General features: G+C 40.1%; 1 non-coding gene across 1 annotated transcript; it reads right to left on the bottom strand.

The window, feature by feature from the left end:
* Positions 1 to 6,796: 6,796 nt before the first annotated feature.
* LOC149407766 (small nucleolar RNA R71) lies at positions 6,797 to 6,903 on the bottom strand. The gene has a single exon (XR_016301817.1). It is a non-coding gene; the product is annotated as a small nucleolar RNA R71 (small nucleolar RNA).
* Positions 6,904 to 7,820: the final 917 nt, after the last annotated feature.

Here is a 7,820-nt window from a genome sequence, read left to right as displayed (position 1 = left end):
TTGGCCTAAAAAATTAAATAAAAACCCTAAGTTTGCACTACATTACTCTATTAGTTCTAATTACAACAAAATCATACAAATAACACAAATCTTTCATGAAAATGAGTTACAAGAACATACCTTGAAAGAATTCGGTGGGAGAGAGAGCAAAGCACGCGGACCGAGAGAGAGGCACATACCGAGATAGAAGATTTATGGCGGCGAAATGAGCGGCAGGATTTTGCGGTTGCGAGATGAGCGGCGATATTTGGCGGCGGCGAGTTGAGCACATAATGGGTCCGAATAAGGATCTGTGTCGAGTGAGTTTTGAAAAATGAAGGAAAAAACCGAAAAAGGCTTTTATACTCGAACCCTAAAAATTTTACACGTTTTAGCCGCGGTGAAAAGACTGCGTCACTGCGGCAAAATTAAACAACGGGATCGTTTACCGTTGTGGAATTTCAAACTTTTTTTTATTTCACAATGGAAGAATGTTCCCGTTGTGGAAGCTATATGATTTCACAACGGAAAAACTACTGTTGTGGAATCATATAGCTTCCACAACTGGAGAGCTTTCCGTTGTGGAAGCCCCATTGTGGTATCCAGCATTTGTAATTGGGCCTCATTATTCTCAAATATCTAGATTCCTTAAATATATGTAAAAAAATAAGGAAATATAATATCCTAGATTATCATATGATGGATGAGAGAAAAAATAGGATTTGTAGTCAAGATCCAATAGTTCATGCTTGGCTACGAAATAGGAAAGAATAAACGAGAATAAAATATATCTAGAAGATTCCAAGAATATCGGATTTCTACCACTATAAATAGGGGTCTAAGAGAAAGCAAAAATAACTAAAGCTGATAGCTAAAAATTTCGACCAACTTCCCTGTGTTGGACAAAATTCTCTCTCTCTCTCTCTCTCACTCCCTCTCCCTCAGAATTCCGTGATTCCATTCCCATAAACATTTTCAACCGTTTAAAACCGAGCCTCTGATTTAAAATCCACCTATTTGGTCTGGTTTGTTGTTTAAAGGGTTTTTTGCACAACCCTAGTGAAAATTGTTGGAATCGATCTAGGGTTTAAGAAAATAATTAACGCTTCGGTAAGCGGCGGAATTTTAAAAATTTTCTTTTACAAGTAAAAACGGTTTTTTACTAACCTAGACAAAAGAGCAAGTACACGTAATTAAAAACTATTATGAGCTAAGAACTTTACTAACCTTTCTTGAAGCTTGAACTTTGAAGAAGCTTTTGGAAAGTTTGCAACGCTCGTATCCCCTCACAGCACGTCTCTCTTTCTTTCCTCGGCACCTCGAGCAACCACGAAAGTTTCTATCACTAAATCACTCGAAATAAAGGAATTAGTGAGTGGGCACTTTTAAACACTACGACTTAAGAACGAGTCTTGAAGTCACAGAGCTAAACACTAGGTCAAATGAGGACCTAGGTGCCAAAACAAAAAATCGAAAATAAACTAGAGAGAGAGAGAGAGGAAGGGGCGGCCAAGTCTAGAGAGAGAAACTCTCAATCTCTAAAACTTTGGATGAATGAAATGTGAGGAAATGAGGCTCCTATTTATAGGAGAGGTCTCACCTTCAATAAGGTAGTTTCCTCTTCTATAGAATATCACATATTCATGAGCCAATTTCCTCTTTTTCCCTTTGAGATACTCGGCCAACACAAGGCTTCTAGAAGCCTTGATTTGTTTTCTATTTTGTTCCATGCCTTCCTTTTTCTCAACTTGGCCGATTCCCCTATGCATCCCATATGCAAATTTGTTTCCTCTTTTTCTTTTGGCAAGTATCTTGATACATTTATGCACAAAATAATCTCTCCTATTTCTCTATAGGGTAGGCCCCCATATTGTCCAGAAAAGGCTTCTAGAAGCTTTTCCATTTATTCATGACAACATGAAAAAGACCCATTAAGAATGAAATTAATCCACAAGGCCCAATAAGACTAGTATTGGCCGAGTGATGCATGTCATCAAATGACCTTGTCAAAAAATTTATTGACATTCATTTCATCTTATGTCTCAAAAGACAAAAATACCATTTTGACAATTTTCGTTCTTGTTTTGACTTAGCTTCCAGTTTAACTATTCCTACTCGATGTGATTCGTGACAGTGACCTCATGGACCCAAATGAACAAAGCTTGAGCTAAACACTTGGACTCAAAAGTTCACAAACCTTTTCCAAGTTTAGCTTAATGCCAACTGACTCCACTAAAGAGTTGACACTGAAAATCTCTCGGTTCAAATGAATTTATTTTCTACTCAAGAATTCAACCTAATTATGATGAGCGGATCCACTGAATATTATCTATGTTTACCCTTCATGAATGTCATCAGCTAGTCGGGATTTACTAAATTACCATTTTACCCTTCTAGCTGTTATTTCCTCAACTCCTTTGTCGCTTGTGAATAAGTTAGAAACAATGTATTGACGATGAGCTAACAAGTCACATTGTTTCATCCAAAAGAGTCACGACTCAATTTGGACACTGGCCAGTTCATTTATTCACACTCCAAGGAACAAAGCATGAGGTGACATACATTGCATTTCAGCAATCTTGTACATGAATTCCATATCTATGAGAACTTCACAAAGTTACTCATGACATTCTCACAACTTAGTACTTCACCAATAGGCCCTGTTCGGAATCACATAGTGAGTCCGAACTCTGACTTTCTCAAATGAGAATACTAAGGTGTGAAATGACATGTCTCATTTCAGGATTAAGGTAAGCATGATGCAATTCATACATAGTGACTTCGAGACATAAGAGGTTAAATGGTTTGTTCTTATCTTGTCTCTAGAAGTGCACTGGTCAATTCAGTACCTTTGGAAGATACCTAGAAGAACTATAGAGTCTCCAACTCTCAATGCCTCATAACCAGACATCATAGATTCTTCTAACAATCGTACTGAGGTCAATAGTCCTTTGACCCTAAGATTGCGAATATATCGTTTTATATCTCACTTACTAGGGGTCTACACGGTCCGGTCCGGTCCGGTCTAAAACCGGTCAAAAAATCAAACCGAACCGGTTTAAAAAAATTAAACCGGACCGGACCGGACCAAATAAGAAAAAAAACCGGACAGGACCGAACCGGTTAAAACGGTCCAGTCCGGTTTAAACCGTTTAAACCGGTTTAGACTAGACCGTTAGACCATTCTAGACCGTCTTAAACCACGCCGTTTTATTTTAGCCTATTTTTTATTTATATTTTTCTTAAATAATAACCGGTCCGGTTTTCTTTTAGACTGTTTTAGACCGGACCGTCTCAGACATATTTTTTTATTATTTTTTTTATTTAAATACTAACCGGTCCGGTCCGGTCTAAACCGCGGTTTAGACTTTTTAGACCGGACCAGACCGTTTAAAAGTTTAAACCGGATTGGACCGGACCGGTGAAATTTTGAACCGTTTAAAACCGGACCAACGGTCTAAAAATCAACGGTTCTGTCTGATTTACAATTTTACTTGTTTTTTGTGCAAGCCCTATCACTTACACCTAACCTGATATCAGATTCTCAATAACCATAGTCAGCAGATTCATGAATAACCCCTCAAAAGCTCATATGGAAACCATCATGAGAATTCTTCAATATCTCAAATTCGCCCCAAGAACATGTTTATGGTTCAAGAAGAGGAACAATCGAGGAGTTAAAGTCTTCACAATTGTTTATTGGGGGGGGGGGGGGGGGGTGGCAATCTCAGATCAGAAATCTACATTTGGTATGTGTAGCTATTTGGGGTAATCTCGTCACGTGGCGGAGGCAGAGCATGGAAGAGTAATCGACGACCTCAAGATCAAGCTCGAAGGTTAAATTAAGCTTCTATGAGCATTGCAAAGAATCCAGTTCATCATGACCAAATAAAACACATCGAGATCGATCGTCACTTCATCAACAAGAAGATATGGTCAAAGATTATCAAAATGGAGTACATTCTAACTCGGCATCAAGTGGCGGACGTTCTCACAAAGTCTCTCCGTCGAGCTAGCTTCTTCGAGTTGTGTAGCAAGCTTGATCTTCTCAATATTTAAAATCAATCTTTAGTTGCAGTGTTGAAGTTCAACTCGTCTTCCCAACTCGTTTGTTCTTCATCGAGTTGGCAGGTCGCAAATCAAGACTCGTGCAACCTCAGAATCACTACCAGTGTTGGGAACATAATATAGAAAGTTTTGCACCTTTGTTCTTGCTTCTCTTTCGATGTAGTTAGTTTGGAATGTTCTCATTTATTATTCTTTTTCCAGTAACTCATACTTGTATATTTATTATTTATAATAACATGTATAATACACATTCTAATAATTTCGGAACTTTCTCTCTCCTCTTCTGATTCTCTCTCTCTCTCTCTCTCTCTCTCTCTCTCTCTCTCTCTCTCTCCGAAATTCTACAATCATTGATGTATATTATAAAATTAATCTTTAGTTTGCGATTTTTTGAAATATTTTATACGAGTAAAAAACAAAGTTAAAATTGATGAATGTAGGGGAAAAAAATTAAAATACTAAAATATAGCTACACAAAAAATTCATAAACCGAAAAAGAATTTCCAATAGGTATGGCTTCGAAACATTATATCATACTCTTGATTGCCTACTACAACTTTCCATTATCTTGCCAATCACTAGAGCAAATATAGGCATCGGGTGCGACGAAAGTCGAACCCGATGCCTAAAATGTCGCACCTGAAAGTCTGTCACTAAAGGCTTCGAGTGCGACTTGCACCAAAAAGTGTCACGTATTAGGTGCGACACTTTGATAGGTGCGTTAATCACGCGAAAACTCCAATTTTTTCGACTCAATCCAAGCTTGTTCTCGAGTATTTGTGATTTTTTTTGTGTGTTTTTGAGAGTTATAGGTTTTAGAGGCCAATGAGGTATAAAGGAGGTTAGTAGCGCATCATGTGAAGTAACGGAGCAATTTTGAGAAAATACAAAGACTTTTCGCCAAGTTAGAGCAAAGAAGAAATACAACGACCTCTTGTGAACAATTCTGAGATCTTGAAGTAAATATTTTGGAAGATACAATTCCATGATTGGATAAAGCTCTCTCTTAGCTTTCCAACGCATATTTATTTGCAAGAATTGGACATCGGACCTAGGAGTTATGGCCGTTACAAAAACGGTGCGCACGGGAAGAAAAGTGCGCGGCACAACCCAAGGACCTCGCGCCGCGAGGTTCCGAAAATCGCCGACATCGATCTCCGAGAATGAGGCGCAGAACGTGAAGTTCCGAAGATGTAAACCTCGTGGCGCAACCCTTGTACCACGTGCCGCGAGGTCTGCCGAGACAAAAAAAGAGGAAACGGAGATATAGAAAAAAGAGGAGAGCCGTTCTTCATCAATTCGCGCCAACTATAGTTTTATTCTTCTCCTTTACTCTTGAACTCCTGTATTTTAATTCACAATTGAGTTTTAATTATGGTTTCTTATTCCTATTTTCTCATTCTCTTTTTCTTTTCTCGCTACGCTATGAACTAATTCCATTAAGGACTATGGCGTAGCGGATTTAGGATTCGGTTATGGATATGATTTAATATATTGAAGTTCAATTTCCATTATCTACTGCTTTTCTTAATTCAAATCCATTTTAATGCTTGATCGAGATTAGCTACCTTGTTCGTGATTTTATGCTTCAACTTGATGCTTGAGAAAGATTAGGTTGTTAGTGTTTTGGTTTGAATTACTATGATGCATGCCTAGGCTAGAGATAGTTAGGTTGCCTTAGAATCGTGTCAATGCTCTTGATATTAATGCATATTGTTGTTAGAGATTGAGATTGAGAGAAGATTTTCCTAATTTTGACATAGGTTGTTAGATGCTCGAGAGAGATTTAGCAATATTATTCTGTGAGTATGATTAGCAAAGATTAGTGAGTTGATTATTAATTTTGCGTGAAATTCGTGTATCCAAACCGTTGAATAAACACGTGAAGCCTTGGTCCTTAGCCTCTCTTTCTGTTTACAATTGTTATCTAGTGTTTTGTTATTTATTTGCGTTAGAACTTGTCAATAATTTGTGACATCTTTCCATTTCCTCTTTAGTTCGATTCGTGCTAGTTGATTTGTTTGCTAATTAAGCTTTTTTTCTCGTGGGATCGACACTCGTACTTAATTCACTATATTACTTGGGCGACATGTGCACTTGCGCGCGTAAAAATCGCAACAAGTTTTTCGTGCCGTTGCCGGGGAATAAGTTTTTAATTGCAATTCAATTAGCTAGATTTCAATTTGAACATTCTTTTATTTTCTGTATCTCACCTGTTTTTGCTGTCTTCTTTCTCTTTTGAAGGTTAATGCGAAAAGATGGTGATTCGAATCTTCTTCCGATAGATTCCGAAATCGAGAAAACGTACAAGAAAAATCAAAAGGTAAAGAAGCAAAACATAGACGAGGAAGTCATTGAAGAAGTGATCATGGCCAACGAAGAAAGACAACTCATTGACTATGTGTTACACACTACTCAAGGGTATCGCCCAGCCATTATCAACCCCGCCATCAGAGGGAACCAAAGCTTCGAGATCAAGACGGGCACGATCAACATGATCCAGCAAAATCGATTCTCCGGAGCCCCGAATGAAGATCCGAATGAACACATCTCCAATTTCAACGAGTTGTGCGGGACGTTCCAAATCCACAACATCAACGCGGACGCTATCCGACTCCGATTGTTCCCATTTTCTCTCCGTGACCGGGCAAAAGTATGGCTCAATTCGCTTCCCCCCGATTCCATCACCACATGGGAGGGGCTGTGCAACACCTTCCTTGCCAAGTACTTCCCGTTCGAGAAGACAGCCCACCTAAGAAATGCCATTCATAGCTTCGCGCAAATGGACGGCGAGTCCCTCCACGAAGCATGGGCACGCTTCAAGGAGATGCTCTGAAAATGTCCTAATCATGGGGTCACGTTGCCGTCCAACTTCAAACGTCCTACTACGGACTCCTCAACTCGACGAAGACCTTAGTTAACACCGGCGTGGGAGGCACGATGCTAACTAAGACGCCATCAGAGTTCCAAGCTCTCCTTGAAGAATTAGCACGCTCCAACGATCAATGCCCGATAGAGAGGAGAATCATGAAGGCCGGTCCTGTCACTGCTCAATCCACGATGACCACGATTGATCCGGAGACAATGCAACAAATGGCGATGGAGATGGCGAATCTCCGAAAGGAGATGAGAGAGATGAAGGAGATGAAAGTCGCTGTGAACGCCATGCATACAACTCGGGAGCCATGTTTTTGGTGTAACGGACCACACTACACCGACGACTACCCTCATGCAAACAATGTCCATCTCGAGAATGCTAATTATGTGGGGAACTACAACAACAAGCGCCCGTTTCAAAACTCCAACAACTACAACAATGGAGTCTGGAACAACCAGTACAACCACGGGTGGAGAGAGCCACAACAACAACAACAACAGGGATTCCTACAGAACCGGCCTCCACCGGCGTTCCAAAATCAACAACAGGGGTAACAACAATTGTTTCAACCGCGCCAACAACAAAATTAGCCCGCTCCCAAGGACAAGCTGAGAGAACTTTTCACCTCCTTCATCACCGAGTCTCGAACGCGAATGACGAATCAAGAGGCGTAAATCCGGAGACTTGACACGACGGTGGGGCAACTAGCAAAGGATTTCCATGCGAGAACCCAAAACGCGCATCCTAGCACCTCCAAGGTAAACCCAATAGAGCATTGCAACGCTATCTCACATCATCATGTTGCAGCTGTCGAAAGGTCGAAGAAAGATGAGGGAAAAGCTGTCCCAATCGATGTAGCTTCAAAGCCACCTGTACCGGTCCACATCCACGAGCC

The sequence above is a fragment of the Urtica dioica genome, chromosome 1 (assembly GCF_054948205.1).
Source record: "Urtica dioica subsp. dioica isolate 48M chromosome 1, U.dioica_male_clone48M_v1_H2, whole genome shotgun sequence".
Classification (NCBI taxonomy): Eukaryota; Viridiplantae; Streptophyta; class Magnoliopsida; order Rosales; family Urticaceae; genus Urtica; species Urtica dioica.
Note: the sequence above shows the minus strand (reverse complement) of the source record. Positions and strands in the feature narration are given on the sequence as shown.